Source organism: Delphinus delphis, chromosome 5 (genome assembly GCF_949987515.2).
Source record: "Delphinus delphis chromosome 5, mDelDel1.2, whole genome shotgun sequence".
Taxonomy (NCBI): domain Eukaryota; kingdom Metazoa; phylum Chordata; class Mammalia; order Artiodactyla; family Delphinidae; genus Delphinus; species Delphinus delphis.
The window spans coordinates 63,373,022-63,390,557 of NC_082687.1; the positions used below are offsets into that span (position 1 = coordinate 63,373,022).

The window sequence follows — 17,536 nt, forward strand, 5'->3', positions numbered from 1 at the left end:
ATAATAGATAAATATACTCCAGAACTCCTAGGAGAAAACCTAACATTTTCTTTGGCCCTAAAAGCTATAAATCTTATCATGTCTTTGAAATGTAAACACAGCCCACATTGCCTGAGACTGAGCCTGGATTAGCTGAATTGGTAAAACCTGAAACCAAAAAAAAAAAGGGAAAGAGGCCTTTTAAAACACAAACTGCTAAAAGGATCTCTTGCCCAAACTCTAGTAAATCACATCCCTTCTGCAATTATTTGTCAAGGGCAAATACAGATCTTAAGTCTTCTCCACAAATAATAAAAGATGTTAGCCATCTGAGCAAGTAAACTTAATTTATTTCAACTTTATTTATAAACTAGTGATTTTTCTATTGTACCTGCTCATGACTAAAGTTTTAAAATGAAAACTAAGAGATCTCTGGTTGTGTATATGTCTATATGGGTACATCATAGATATTTTTCTACCTCTAGATGGTATTGCCAAAATTAATTTGTAGAAGAGCTCCACTTAATTGGCCTAAACAAACAAGCACTTACATTAAAATTCTCAAACATATAATAAGAACCCAAAATTTTTTCAAGTTCTAGGATAATCTTTGATAAATAAAAGCTAATTTTAGGCTTTTTGGTTTAATTAATATAGGTATGTCTTCAGAGTTACAAGCATTAAATATAATGCATATAAAAAATTTTGTTCTACCTAGTTTTGCTAGTCAAATGGGCTTATGTTGTCTCTGTTGCAAATTCTGCCAGCAGAAAAAAATGAAAGAAAACCTTAATGAATAGCTGCTTTAATGACTCATTAAATTTTCATAAGTAAACTAAGTGTGATTGTTAAAAACAAATGAATTAAATAGATGTAAATTAGATAAGAATTTTTAGCTGAGGCTTTTAATGACAATTGTTTTATTATGTGTCTATTTTTCTAAATTCTTTGGTAATTTAATTTACAACCTTAGAGTTTTGCTAAGTTAAATTAAATGATGGGAATTCATTGGGTGTCTATATCATTTCCAAATAAGATAAAATACAGAAACATTAATTGCTAAACAAGTTTAAGTTTACCTACTTTTGATGTGTTATGTTTGGGTCTGTTAGTAGATATAGCTTGTGCTTTATTGAAATACTGTGCTATGAAGTGGCATATATTTCTAGAAATTATGAAATGTATTTACGTTTGCCAAGCAGCAAAATGTTAATACAGTTCACAGTTGTTTACTTCTTTATTTCCCCCCGAAATTAAGATTTCAAAGGATTAAGAATTCTAATTAATATATGTAGTTAAAGGTACCAGAAATAAAAAAAGAAGTATTATGTGTTTTGGGCTAGAAAAAGGAAAAGAGGTGCTTTTGTTAAGGAAAGAGAAAGCGATTTTTTCCTAAAGTTGGCTATTTCTAAATGGGAAAGAAAACAAGGGACAAATAAAATGAACATAGAAAATTATAAAAGGTTTATGAAAAATAGAATCTTTAGGAATTTTATGTGTGATCAGGACTGGCTAAGACTGAAATGAATTTAATTAAGTAAATGAGTTTTAATATCAAAAGTAAACTGGTACAAAATTAAAATTTGGTATGTATCTCTGTTAAAAGGACAAAGTTTTCTTAGATTATTGGTCTAGTCTTAATAAGAAATTGTAAGAAAAAGAGTTTTCTTTACCTTTAATCTGTCTAGAAAAACAGATTCTATGTTTTGTCTTTATCAGATTTTTGATCACTTAGAAGACACACACACACACAAATCTAAGTCTTTTCAATATTAAAAGAACTAAGGCTTTTTACAACTATTTAACTTTCTGTATATGCCAGGGATGTCTTTGTCACTTTGATTAAATGGGCAGCTCAGTATTCTTTCACAGTGACCTATGATCCTATTTGACCAAGTGTTTTAAAAACATTTGATATTTTTGACAAACTGCACAAAAAAACAAATTCTAAATGAAGTCTTATTGAACTGGAAATAATTTTGGGGTTTTCCAGAGGGCCCCTGGAACACCTCAAAAATTTATTTTCTCTCCTTATAAAAGAGATACTAAATTAATTAGGCTTATTTTGTATGTTAAATTACATAGGAAGCATTGTCAAGTAAATGATGATAAACCTTCTTAGGTCATATTGTATGGGTAAATGTTATTAACATAAATGTTCTAGAAAATAACTGAAAATCCTAAGCTTTGGATATGTCCTAGTATGTTAGCCATAATTCTAGTTGTTATCTTAAAATAATATGTGTCTCAGAGATAACTAAATTTCTTTATCAGTTCCATTATAATGAATCAGATCTTCAATAATGGACATTTTAAAGTCTTATCATCTACACACAGTTACTGTTTTACTCACATGCTTTTACAGAAGCTTTCTGCAAATGTGTTTTATCTTGAGGGGAATTCATGGAAAGCAATCTAACAACTATTCTAGAATATAAGTTTCTGATGACTTTCAAATCATACCTGGGTAAGAATTTACAGAACCCTAATGGAGAAACTGATGGCTTCAAAAAATTTCTAACAAAAGATCAAGTGGAGCAAGAATTAACTATGGGACCAAATAAACTGAGGAAGATAATTATAATTTTTTATGATTTATTAAAATTTGAAACATTGATGATTTAAAAATTTTTTTGTTTCTCCAGATTTAAGGAGACTTTTTTCTCTTTTCTCTTAAGCTGTGACTTAGAACAATTTGGTCCATTATAGGTTTCTAAGCAGCATTGGAACATTTATCTTTTTCTCTCTATTGGATCCCTCCAGAATTCAGAAACTCTCAGTGAGTACTCTTATTTTCTTGGCAATATAGTTATTTGCATAAGTTCAGTAAGAATCTGTTTTTCTTACAACAAAACACAATTGGAAACATTGATTATATAATATTATCAACGCTTTGACTGGAATGTCATATTGGAGAGAGACATGCATAGACTCAGATATGACCAGACAGCTTTGAGAAACTAAGGTTGACTTTATGTAGCCAATAAAGCCTCTTGGAAAAACAGCCTAGTACCTTACTTTCAGGGTTCCCAGCAGTCTTACCAGGTGAATAGGAAGGGTCATTTCCTGGCAGACCCAGGAAATAGTTTATTTTGAGGACCTCGTGAAGAAAGGAATTCACCCAAATCTATACCTATTGCAGGCAAAGTCTGTTGGCGAATGTTTGGCTTGGCTTCTTAGCCTTGAGAGGCTATTAAAAATTCAATCTGAGGGACTTCCTTGGTGGTCCAGTGGTTAAGGCTTTGCCTTCCAATGCAAGGGGTGTGGGTTTGATCCCTGGTCAGGGAGCTAAGATCCCACATGCTGCACGGCCAAAAACAAAAAACAAAAACAGAAGCAATATTGTAACAAATTCAATAAAGACTTTAAAAATTGTCCACATCAAAAAAATCTTAAAAAAAAAAAAATTCAATCTGAGATTCCTCATAAAAAGTTCCAGCAAAGCAGATTTAAAATAGTCCATATGCTCAATCACTATTCTTGCTGTACTTATGTAAACAACCAGGCCAAGGTTATTGAATCTAGACTTATTTTGCAAACAAATTAGTCTAATTTGGCTATTTTTGGTAAAAACTGGGGGTAATTGCAGAGAGAAAATTATGTTTCAGCAGAAACTATAATACACACTTGTACACACCAAATTCTAGTTCTGTTCATTGTCTTTGAGGGTTTTGTTATTTACCTGTAAACTAGACTATATCCTGAATTCTTCAAGTTTCCTCCTATATCAGGCTATTACTCTCCAAACTATCCTTTCCAAATTTGTCCTATTATTTTTTTATCTGAAATCACTGAAAACTAAAACTGCCCTTTTTTTATGAAGCCCTACAAACTGAAGCTAGACAATTTGAAATAAACTTCAAAAGCTCATATTTAAACAATCTTTGTGCCTGTTGCTGTATAAGCAACTCAGAAAGTTTACCTGAACACCTGATGACATCATCAGAGACATTTCAAATTGCAAAAGATGCTGTGACCCTGACATCTAGAAATCATAACTGACTGACCCCTGGGCTCAGAAACTGGTTTATAATCTGCTCCAATCATTAACCTCTGTTTTTCCTTTGTTTCCATAGACATGCCTCTTATTTATTTTTTTAAATTAAATTATTTATTTATTTATTTTGGGGCTTTTCTCTAGTTGCAGCAAGCGGGGGCTACTCTTCATTGCAGTGCATGGGCTTCTCACTGCAGTGGCTTCTCTTGTTGGGGATCATGGTCTCTAGGTGCACAGGCTTCAGTAGTTGTGGCACGAGGGCTCAGTAGTTGTGGCTTGTGGGCTTCAGAGTGCAGGCTCAGTAGTTGTTGCGCATGGGCTCAGTTGCTCTGCAGCATGTGGAATCTTCCCAGACCAGGGCTCGAACCTGTGTCCCCTGCATTGGCAGGCAGATTCTTAACTACTGCACCACCAGGGAAGTTCCGGCATGCCTCTTATTAAATGCCTGATTGCTTGCAGCATAGGCCTAACTTTGGGATGCCACCTGCATCACCTGAAATGAGCTTAACTCATCTGACTTACTGTCAAGTCTAAGAGACTGGTTTAGTGGGATGGAACACTCTATCAGCTTGACTTTTAATATGTGAGATTGCCAAGGAAGTTTTAGAAGAGGGAACTGTTGAGGCCCAGGGCAAGCCACCCCAAAATATGCCTCAATGCCATATTAATTATTTTGAATTAAATTTACTTAAGAAAGAGCCGATGCAAGAGTTACACTTTGACCCTTCTCTCTGTCTCCCTGAGAGGAGGAAATAAATCATATGAAAGATGCATTCCCTGCTTCTTGAGGTAGAAGGACACTCTTATCACCAAACATAGGGAATTCAGAGCTGAAAAGCCTGTATAAACAAACCTTGTTACTTCTTTAATTTACTACCCCAAGCCAAAGCTCTCTTTAGATTCTTTACTAATTAAGCTCCCAGAGCCTAAGTTTCTTTGTCAATTCCTCACAAATTTATTGTTTCTTTGTCTAAAATGTATAAAATCTGCCTGCTTTGGTCACTTATTAGGTCCCATTTCTATGAGAACTCCGTGCACAAGAATGAAAATTTCTTTTTCTCCTGTTAATCTGTCTTGTGTCCATTTTATTTTTAGTCCAGCCACAAGAACTCAAGATGGGTACAGGGGGAAATTTAATAATAAATGTTTTTATGGTTGTTCGATTTGCAGGGACGATGGTCATGATATTAAGGTAATCCGAAGTGGACCATGCTGATGGACCAGAAAGGAAATTGGAGAAACCACCTTCAACTGCACACTAGATGAACTTCATTTTTCCCTTTTCCTCTTTTCCTATGTTTCTATGCATGAGATTTTTTAACCCATATTTTCTGAGATGAGTTGTGTAAGTGGGCAGTGACTGATAAAACAACAACAAAATCCTTGTTTTTTGGCTTTTGTCCCTTGAGTTAAGCTTATTGCCCAGGTGACCTATGTATTGCTTTATTTGGTTGGAATAAAATCAGCATTGTATTCAATTACCACTGTTCCCTGTCGAATATCCATTCTCACTCAGCAGCCTCATGTGGCTCTTTTCTTCTCAGGCAAATGTGAATTTCACTAAGGAAGTAGAGTCATTTTTGAGAGGGCAAGGTTTATTCTCCTTCCCCATTTCCTTAAATCTTGGATATATAATGTATGTGTAACTGGTACAGTGTTCTGCACAGAGCAAATAATGTGAGACACTGGAGCTGACTTTAGCCAGAGCTGGTAGAGTCCAAGAATCATGCAGGTAAAAATACAAGATTCCATGTCTCTTTTCAATACAATTTTACTCCAGGGTTAATGCAGAAATTTGCCTTTTCCCTTCTTTTAGAACACTGATTCTCAACCCTGGGTGATTTTCCCCCAGGGGACATTTGCGACTATGTCTGGAAACATCTTTGGTGTCACAAGTTGAAAGGTGGGTGCTCCTGACATATAGCGGGTAGAAGCCAGGGATGCTGCCAAAGACATCCAGCTCCCAACAACCAAGAAATTTTCAGTCCAAAATGTCAGTAGTGCTGAGGTTGAGACATTCTGTCTTAGAATTTGATGTAACATAAAGAATACACAGAGGGACTTCCCTAGTGGTCTAGTGGCTAAGACTCTGTGCTCCCAACGCAGGGGGCCCAGATTTGATTCCTGGTCAGGGAACGAGATCCCACATGCTGCAACTGAAAGATCCCGCATGCTGCAACTAAAGATCCTGCCTGCCACAACTAAGACCTGGCTCAGCCAAATAAATAAATAAAATATTAAAAAAAAAAAAGAACAGACATAGCAATAACAAAAGTGACCTAAGTTTAATTTAGAAAGATAGTGTTTTCCAGATAGAGGATTTTGAGTCAAGTCCTGGATTTAAGTGCATTCCAGGGCTAGGAAACTGTGAGACCGTGAGGCAAGAGGCGGCTGGGAGAGTGTGTAGTGAAAAGAACATGGCTTTGGGGGATGGGCTAAATGTGAATTTGAATTCTGATTCCAAGACTTACTTGAGCTTCTGTTTTCTTATCTGGAAAAGGGGGATAATGCTCAACCCATGGAGCTGCTGTGAGGAAACTGCTCAGCACAGCACTTGGCACATGGAAACCACTGAAATAGTAGCTACTGTTACTTAAGTACCCCTCTTAAGGAGGAAGAAACTGAGGCCTGCAGAGGCAAACCAACTTGCCCAAGGTTATAGAATACATGCAAAACAGTCTGGACTAGAAGCCTGGTCTCCAAATTCCCAGACCTCTGTTCTTAAATGGAATAGAGGCAATGAAGTGGGAAGTTGTATAACATAAATGTGCCACAATTACATTATGTCCTGTAGTTATTTTTGGCTTAAAAGTTTTATAAAAGTGGTATATGATTTTCAGAAAGTTAAAAAAACTACACAGAGGGCTTCCCTGGTGGTGCAGTGGTTAAGACTCCGCCTGCCAATGCAGGGGACACGGGTTTGAGCCCTGGTCTGGGAAGATCCCACATACTGTGGAGCAGCTAAGCCCGCGTGCCACAGCTTCTCAACCCTGCGAGTCTAGAGCCCATGCTCCGCAACAAGAAAAGCCACCGCAATGAGAAGCCTGTGCACTGCAATGAAGAATAGCCCCCACTCGCCTCAACCAGAGAAAGCCCATGCGCAGCAACGAAGACCCAACGCAGCCAAAAATAAATAAATAAATTTATTTTAAAAAATATATACAGAAATATATTTAAAAAATGAAAGTCTTTCCCATACTAGCCTCCAGAGGTAACCAATATTAACCTTTCGGAACACAGTCTCCGTAAGTATGTGGTGTATATAAAATCACACACAGAAACACACCCCTGCCCTATAAACTTGCTTCTCTCCTTATATTTGTTTTTTACGTCAATATATGTAGTTTGTTCTTTTTAAAAGCTACACTTAAAAGTATTTTATTGTGCCATAAGTTACCCAGCTCTACTGATCTGTAGTCAGATATTAGGAGTCTCGTGGCTGAAACTGGAAGAATCCTAATTCAAACTAGCCTTAGGTAAGGAGGAAATTGGCCCATTTAGTCATATTTGCAGAAGAGTGGGGGGACGGGGCTGGGGCGCGTTAGCCTCAGAGGGTGCCTGGGACCAGGGCCTCTAACCCATCAGGACTCCCTGTCTCTTCGTGTCTCATCTCTGTTTATTTCAGCATAAACAGCTTCCTTTATAGACTAGCTTTACCCCCTGTGTGGGAGGCAGAATTGGCGGCTCCAGATCGTATCCTAGCAGCTTCCTGACCTGACAGGAGATGACTCTTTTGTAACAGCTCCAGGTGAAAAAGTCTGCCTGAGTCACAGCCCCACCGCCTCACTACCTGAAAAGAAAATGACCCTTTTCTGGGCCAAGACAAATCGGTTCATGCTGGATCACACACCCACCCTTCAGGCCAATTGCTGTAGTCACAGGAAGTACGGTGATATGTGATTGGTTCAGCTGAGATGAGCACTTGGGTGCAATGTTCCCAGAGGGAAAAATTCAAGAAGACAAAATATCAGTAGATGTTAACTATAGGCTGCTTACAGTTTTTAATGATTATAAAACTGTTTCAGAGAATATCCTTATAAATACATTCTTGGCACTTGAATGTATATATGTATATATACACATGATGAAAATAACTTAAAAATATTTAGAATAAAATTATGCTCATGTAGCATACACTAATCACCTGTTTTGCCCAGCAGCTCTTCCTTCTTTTGCTCCAAAAAAGCACTGTTTCTGCTTCCCACTCTCCTTCTCCACTCCACTCCAGACTTCTGGCTGAATGGAGCTGCCGCCTTCTTACAAGATCCTGTATCCCTGACCCTGGTGATAGGTTGAAGGGTGAGCACCTGGTCCAAATTAGACCAGTCATGACCAGTAATAATTCCCCCTACCCTGGTCACAGAGGTTGGTCTGCAGTGGGTTTCTGACCATTCAGAGTCCTCCCTCAGAGAAGAGCCCTTTTCCTTTTAGGTGGTGGGATTGAGAATCTTTGTCACTGAAAGCTGCTGGAAGCCATGATCCCTCACTACAAAGAAAGACTGCAGTAGGAGAGCATGAGGCCAATATGCCATGGGGAGCAGAAACCCGAGACCCAGAGAGTCTTGGTGGAGCTCAGCATTCCGGTTCCAGGCCGTAGGGTCCCTGGGGCGCCCCAGTTGTCTACCCTGCCACGGTTTATGCTTAGTTGGTCAGCTTTTCCTTTGATTCTGTGAACTGGCATGCTGTCCATTCAATATTCCCCACAACACATTTTTTGTTTGTTTTTAGCAGTTTAAGTTGGGTTTTCATCACATAAACTCGGCTACTAATAAATTCAAGCAATTCAGAAATGTGTGAGGTGAAAGAGTTTCCCTGTTCTAGTCCCATTCTCCTCTCCTAAGTAAACAATCATTGCCTACTACAGTGAGCTTGGAAGTCTTTTATGCTCAGGAAAAAACTGATAAAATGGTATTTCAAAAAGAAACTCATTTGTGTAAACTTGTATTATAAGGATTTTATTGCAGTACTGCTTTTATGACACTGAACTATCAATACTTCTGTGTTTTCTGTACAAACTTCTATTATAAAACATATACACAATCTACAGATTCAATGCAATCCCTATCAAACTACCACTGGCATTTTTCACAGAACTAGAACAAAAAGTTTCACAATCTGTATGGAAACACAAAAGACCCTGAATAGCCAAAGCAATCTTCAGAACAAAAAACAGAGCTGGAGGAATCAGGCTCCCTGACTTCAGACTATACTACAAAGCTACTCTAATCAAGACAGTATGGTACTGGCACAAAAACAGAAATATAGATCAATGGAATAGGATAGAAAGCCCAGAGATTAACCCACGCACATATGGTCACCTTATCTTTGATAAAGGAGGCAGGAGTGTACAGGGGAGAAAGGACAGCCTCTTCAATAAGTGGTGCTGGGAAAACTGGACAGGTACATGTAAAAGTATGAAATTAGATCACTCCCTAATACCATACACAAAAATAAGCTCAAAATGGATGAAAGACCTAAATGTAAGACCAGAAACTATCAAACTCTTAGAGGAAAACATAGGCAGAACACTCTATGACATAAATCACAGCAAGATCCTTTTTGACCCACCTCCTAGAGAAATGGAAATAAAAACAAAAATAAACAAATGGGACCTAATGAAACTTGAAAGCTTTTGCACAGCAAAGGAAACCATAAACAAGACCAAAAGACAACCCTCAGAATGGGAGAAAATATTTGTAAATGAAGCAATTGACAAAGGATTAATCTCCAAAATTTATAAGCAGCTCATACAGCTCAATAACAAAGAAACAAACAACCCAATCCAAAAATGGGCAGAAGACCTAAATAGACATTTCTCCAAAGAAGATATACAGACTGACAACAAACATATGAAAGAATGCTCAACATCATTAATCATTAGAGAAATGCAAATCAAAACTACAATGAGATATCATCTCACACCAGTCAGAATGGCCATCATCAAAAAATCTAGAAACAATAAATGCTGGAGAGGGTGTGCAGAAAAGGAAACCCTCTTGCACTGTTGGTGGGAATGTTAATTGATACAGCCACTAGGGAGAACAGTATGGAGGTTCCTTAAAAATCTACAAATAGAACTACCATATGAGCCAGCAATCCCACTACTGGGCCTATACCCTGAGAAAACCATAATTCAAAAAGAGTCATGTACCAAAATATTCATTGAAGCTCTATTTACAATAGCCGGAGATGGAAACAACCTAAGTGTCCATCATTGGATGAATGGATAAAGAAGATGTGGCACATATATACAATGGAATATTACTCAGCCATAAAAAGAAACAAAATTGAGCTATTTGTAATGAGGTGGGTAGACCTAGAGTCTGTCATACAGAGTGAAGTAAGTCAGAAAGAGAAAGACAAATACCATAAGCTAACACATATATATGGAATTTAAGAAAAAAAAATGTCATGAAGAACCTTGGGGTAAGACAGGAATAAAGACACAGACCTACTAGAGAATGGACTTGAGGATATGGGGAGGGGGAAGGGTAAGCTGTGACAAAGCGAGAGAGAGTCATGGACATAAATACACTACCAAATGTAAGGTAGATAGCTAGTGGGAAGCAGCCGCATAGCACAGGGAGATCAGCTCGGTGCTTTGTGACCGCCTGGAGGGGTGGGATAGGGAGGGTGGGAGGGAGGGAGACGCAAGAGAGAAGAGATATGGGAACATATGTATATGTATAACTGATTCACTTTGTTATAAAGCAGAAACCCACACACCATTGTAAAGCAATTATACTCCAATAAAGATGTAAAAAAATATATATATATATATACACATATATATTCTGTAAACTTGTTCTCCCTTGTTTGTTTTCATGTTAATATATGTAGCTTCCTCCTTTTAAGAGCTACATAGCATTTCATTATATCATTGTGTCATAATTTATCTAGTTTTTATTGATCTATATTTGGATTGTTTATGAGAACTCCCTTGGTTGAAAGTTGAAAATCCCAACTGAAACTAGTCTAAGCTAAAGAGAGAATTGTGTAATTGGATCCTGGATATAGCAGAGTGACTAAGTACGTGAGCTCAAAGTCAGGTATCTGTGTTCATTAAGCAAGTTACAATTTGACCCAGTTTCCTCACCTGGAAAGTGAGGATGATAATAGTAGTTATTTCATAGGGTTGTTGTGAGATGTAAATAAGATATATGTAAGGAGCTCAGAACACCTGAAATGTTGGCTATATTATACAAAACTATACTTTTAAGAAAAAACCCCGCTGTTTTTTGGCTTTATCCCTGATCCTATAGCAATATATCATGATATTTTCCCAAGTCTGTACTTCATTTTATTTTTATTTATTTATTTATTTATTTGCAGTACGCGGGCCTCTTACTGTTGTGGCCTCTCCCGTTGCGGAGCACAGGCTCCGGATGCGCAGGCTCAGCGGCCATGGCTCACGGGCCCAGCCGCTCTGCGGGATGTGGGATCTTGCCGGACCAGGACACGAACCTGTGTCCCCTGCATCGGCAGGCAGACTCTCAACCACTGCGCCACCAGGGAGGCCCTGTACTTCATTTTAAAGAGAACAGTATTGTATTCTATTATATGGACATACAATTACCTATTATGCAATACTCTAGTGATGGACATTTCAGTTACTTCTCATTTTCCACCATCACAGATAATGTTGCACATATATGTGTGTGTGTGTATATATATATATATATATATCCTTTTTTATTTGTGCAAGCACTCTGTAGGATAAATTCAAAAGACTGGAATCACTTAGTTAGAAGATAAAAAAATTTAAAATATTGAAAGAAACTGCAAAATTTCTTTCTGAAAAGGTTGTGCCTAATTACATACTCCCTGTGGTGAACTAGTGCCTAGTCTTTTCATTTTGTGCAATGGAAGCAGTGCTGCCCAAATATGCTCACTCAGAGTTGTACTGAAAACTCAGATTTATATCCGTACTTTGTTGAAGAAGTCTCTTTTTTTACCCTCTTAAAAAGGTTCTCATTATAAAAGTGGTATGTAATCATTAGAGTCATCCAAAGTAAGTGGAGAAAAGAATAGCCCACCAGTCCATGGAGAGTTCTGAAATAGAAGATCCCAGAGGACAGAGTTCTCGCCAGTCCTGCTCATCATGGTTTCTTCAGTGCCTGGGACAATGCCTAGCATAGTGCATATTTGTTGATTAAAGGAAGAAAAAAATAGCCCAGGAGGCTTCACAAAATAATAACAAAACCACTAACCTCCCTGAATTCCTTCCTTCCCCCGCAAACTGGCAAACAAATACACAACCCACACACCACAAAGGAAACAAGGTTCTGACTCTCGGCCAACAGTGAACTGCAATTTTTTCCTTCATTACTCTGAAAAAGCGAATGAGACTGAATGTCCAGATGATCTTGAACAAACTCTTGGAGCATATCTCAAACTTGGTTTAGGTCTTTTGTTAAGTATCCAGTTTATATCTGATTATTCCCTCAATTATGCCATGAACATTTGTGGATATCTATTATGTACTGAGCACTGGGTCTACAGTGAGGAATGAAACATAGCCCTGTTCATGCAGAGCCTATAGGATCATACTCTTAAGTTTCTCTGAAAAGCAAACAACTCTCACTTCTGGAAACTAAAAACCTGATGTCTGCTATAGACTATAAATTCCATGAGGCTAGAACACTTACCTGTCATCTTCTCTACTATATTCCTAGCTTGACGTACAGCAGGTGTTTAATATCTATTTGTGGGCTGGCTAGCTTAAGTCAGTTCTGTTGGCTTCTGTATTCTATGGCCAGATTTAGGAAGGTAAGAGTATTCTGAACAGCAGGAGAGTCTGAAATTCAGGCGGTAAAGCAGGTTGCAACAGTCAGAAAGAAATCACTCTCATTCAACCTCCAGGGACAGCCACTTCCTCACCAGGTGCGGGACGTGGCTCACCTGGCCATGAGTCTTGACATTAAGTGATCTACATCCTAGCTTATTGGAATATTTGATCAACAGTATTTATTTTTAAGAAAGCACTATTTATTTATCTTTTTTTTAAGGTATAAAGTTATTTTGATACACTGGGTTTTGTTTTGTTTTTCTTGGCTAAACCAAACACTTTTTCTGTCTGTGAAGCCCAAGTATGAAATACATATTCCTAGAGTTTGAACTAGTACAGACTGAAGTATAACTGGACCAATGTCCTTTACAGATGTGTAAACTGAGGAGCAACTGGGTTGAGAGTTGCCCAAAATGGCATTGTCTCTCTGGATCTGATCAGTAGACATCAAGTTGGTAATTACCGCTAATCACTGGTTCGGCATTAGCTTTCAGTTTTGTAATTTCCTCTTCTCCCTTTAGAAATTGGCAAGGATGGCAGAAAGCTGGAGTAGATAGATGAGAGGTAAAACTAACAAATTTCCTTGGAGCATGAGGAATTCTTTCCAATAGTCTCTATCACAGTGAAGGTGTTCAACTGAGATGGTAAGAGAAACCACAGGCCAGGAGGATTAGAGCTGTGAACCTGACACAGGTACTTGTGGCCTTGGTTGGCTTTCTGCATCCTCAGCTCTGATGAACTGCAGCTTGAGAAACGTGGGCCCCATGTTTTGCTCTGCCTTCACATGCCCTAGAGTAGAGCACCCTATGTTACTACTTTTATAAAAAGCTGGTGAAGTAGATCTCTCTGGACCCTTCAGATCATCTCCATAGATGAGTCTAAAATGCAAATCCCACTAAAATATATGGGATAAATATTTTCCACCATGAATTAGATTTGAATATTACATATTTCAAAGAATAAAAGTAGATTTAAAACGTAGAGCACCAAAAATAGGGCACCGATTAATCATGTTAACATATAGAAATGTATAATAACAGTGATCAGAGGCCTTGAGGTATTATACTTATTTAATATTCAGCAGACTTTTTTGTGAAATTAAGTTTATACAGTATTAATTTGTATGTATGCATAGTAATGGCCATTTGCAATCACCAATAACTGGATCATTTAAATGACCAAAGTACATAATTCCCCATAATTCTGTAATGGCTGTCTTTACATAAGGAAGTTCTGTTTTTTTCTGTGTTGAAATTGGTAATATGTTAATATACATTTTTTTAAAGTGATACACAAGAAGTAGGTGGACTGTGGAATTTCTTCCTATAGAAAAAAGTTAAAGTGATCTGTGGATCAAAAAGATTGAGAACTCTTGTTACAGGGCTCCTTTCCCCTGTTGCTCCCCAAACCCCCAATCGGGATTGATCCTGACCCACACTGAAATATTCTCTTAGTCACAGGGTCTCAAAGGAAAATAAAGGATCAGATAAAGAAGCTAAAGATATGTTTAACTTCCTCCCAGCTCATTCCTGTTCTTGTCCACAGACTGTCTCTGACACCATCCCCCATATTTATATTATATTGTATACACAACTAGATGACACAGACAAGATATAGAAGGAAAGTAATTTAGAGACACAAACGACTCATTCTTATCTCCTCCTATAATGCCCAGATCCAAGCCTTTGTTTCTACATTCTCCATAGTTGGGGGAAGCAACATATCTACATGACATTTAGAAATATGACCAATCACATCTGAAAGCACATCTGAAATCACATCTGAAGCATTTGCCAATGACTGGATCATTTACACTGCTAAATTACCATAACTCTCACAGGCTATCTTTAGAGCAAGGAGTTTCATTCTTCTGTCTTGAAATTGAGATAATATTCAATTTAATGTGTCTAATAATTGCATTCACTGTAGTAATCTTAATCCATAGAACTGAAATTACAGGCAAAGTTTATGAAGTTCTATGATCTAAAATGCCACCCTTTACATTTTAAATTTTGTGAAAAAAAAGGCAACTGTTTCTTAGTACTCTAGCATATTCAAAAGTTGATTTTCTTATTGTAGAGATCATGTTTATACATTTATGATAAAATTAGATTCCATAGTTCTGTGGCTTTTTTTTCTGTCTCCAAGTAAAATCAGGTTTCCTTATACGGAGAAATAAAAAAATTAAGGAGGAAATACATCAAAAATTAACAAAATTAAATAATTTTACACAAATTTTTCTTCAAGGAGTATACACTACTTTTATAATTATGATAAAATATGCCTTTTAAAAATTCGTTTTCTTAAAAGAAGGAAGAAATATTACAAATTAAAAAGCCATGAGATGAAAGGAAATTTTATTTGAACCAACAAATCTAAGGGCCAGAAAGAGCCCACCAATAATCTTTTACAGACTTTTGCCAAGTGTTCTCCCCATCACGGAATAATTCCTGGCCAGTGCTGAGCCACAAGGGGGCAGCGGCTCCCTGGGAACTGGCACTTGCCAGCAAATCATGCAGCTCAGCCTGAAACCAGCTCAGTCATGTGTCTCTAGTGCATGGCCACTGGCCTGGGAGAGTCACATTTCACTTGCAAACTGCTTTTAAAGACTCCTGCTTTGATTCTTTGAAGACACTGTTTCTATGAATAACACCGAATGAATGGTCCAGTTGGAGCTCATGCGGGGTCAAGGACCTAGGTGAAATGCTGACAAACAGTTTTACCCTCTGGAGTAGGGGTCAGGCAAATGCTCTCAGATTGTGGCTGGAAAGGGTGGAATTTGAAAAGCTGCCAGAGGAGGATGGTGCAAGCTTAGGTGACCTGAGCAAAAAGCTCTGACCCGACAGGCCTAAGAGAAGACTGTTCTTCCGTGGTGGGCAGGTTTATGAAGAAGCTTCCAACCTTTCTTCTCTAGGTTTTCTGCCTCCTGTCCCTCTCTGGTTTAACGTCTTTCATGCTGACAAAAACTTCTGCCCTAGTAACCATATCCATTAATTCAGAAAATCCATAATATCCAATATTAGCTTGGCTATTTACAGTTTCCAAAGTCTTTCCTACTTTATAAACCACTTTCATGTATGTTTATCACCCACTATTTGAAATGCTTTGACTTTTGACTCTGACTTAAATTAACTTTTTTTTTTTTTTTTGCGGTACGTGGGCCTCTCACTGTTGTGGCCTCTCCCGTTGCGGAGCACAGGCTCCGGATGCGCAGGCTCAGCAGCCACGGCTCACGGGCCCAGCCACTCCACAGCATGTGGGATCTTCCTGGACCAGGGCACGAACCCATGTCCCCTGCATCGGCAGGCGGACTCTCAACCACTGCACCACCAGGGAAGCCCAAATTAACTTTTTTTTTAACTGGAAATAGAGTCCATATACTGACCAAATATAAAAAAAACCAGTGAAAGGTTGGGGACCAAGTGCTAAGGACACTGAATTGGCCTGGCAACACAGACCAAGCTGCAGGGTAAACAGTGCGATGTGGGCAGAATGGAAGTGTTAGATTCTGGGGTATGGAGCTCAGGAACGCATTCCTTTCTGAAAAGGAAGGGCAAGGTGGCACTGTAGAAACATTTGCCACTCAAAGACTTTCACAGGCATCCATGCACGTGAAATTGACAATGAATAGTTGTGAGACAGATGACCCTAACTTGCAATGTCATATGTTAGTCTTTGGAGGAGTGAAGAAATCCTTTGTTTGTCATAAGGTTGATTTATTAGGAAAATAAATCATAAGTTGCAACATCTAGGCCATGGAGAAGAATATCACAAAAGAAGCATGTGTTACATAGTTTTTAGGGCTGTGTTGTTTTACATACTTAATATACATATAATTGGAATTTTTTGACCTTCGAGAAGGTATCATTCATCTCTGCCTTGGCAGAGATGACGGGAAGACTGGGATCTCCATCTGTTGGTACATGACCTCTCCCTCCATGTGGTCTCTTCAGTAGGGTAGCCTGACTTATGTGGTGACTCAGGGCTTCCAAAAGTTCAAACATAGAAGATTCCAGGCCTTCTTTAGCCTTAGCTGCAACTTTCTGTGAATCTATTTAAAATTCTATCAAGTGGGTTACATATTAGAGTTTCAAGCTGTGATCAGCAGTATGGAAGACAGATCCATGGCAGAGCTAGGAGTAGGAAGAAAGTTTTTTGTTTTGTTTTTCGGTACGCGGGCCTCTCACAGTTGTGGCCTCTCCCATTGTGGAGCACGGGCTCCGGACGCGCAGGCCCAGCGGCCATGGCTCACGGGCCCAGCCGCTCCACGGCATGTGGGATCTTCCCGGACCGGGGCACAAACCTGTGTCCCCTGCATCGGCAGGCGAACTCTCAACCACTGCGCCACCAGGGAAGCCCGGAAGAAAGTTTTTTTATACACAGTATCACTTATCAGCTAGCCTATCTCATATGACTCATTTTTAAAAATGAAATTGAAATGCAATCTATACATGCAAAATCTAGTGTAGAGCTTGAATTTACACACATACACGCGTGCACACACACACACACCCATCTTCTTTACCACCTGAAGGTATTCCTCATTCTAACTGCTATCACTTAGATTTTGTTGACTGGTTCATTTTTATTTATATTCATCAGCACTTTCAGTGCTAGCTTGGGAAAGAAAAAGAAAACAACTCTATTAATATTGCTGCTTGTGAGAACTCTCAAAGCAAGAAAGAAATCAACCTAAGCAGTGGCACTCGTTCTAAAAGGAATCAGGTCTTCTTGCTACAGAAGACCTGCTTTCAGTGAGGCTGAGTGAACAG

The 17,536-nt window shown here is 38.4% G+C and overlaps 1 protein-coding gene across 3 annotated transcripts in view; it reads right to left on the reverse strand.

The window, feature by feature from the left end:
• LOC132425944 (RE1-silencing transcription factor-like) overlaps nt 1-17,536 on the reverse strand; it is a 191,574-nt gene that overhangs the window by 131,349 nt on the left and 42,689 nt on the right. The gene's annotated exons all lie outside the window — the stretch shown is intronic.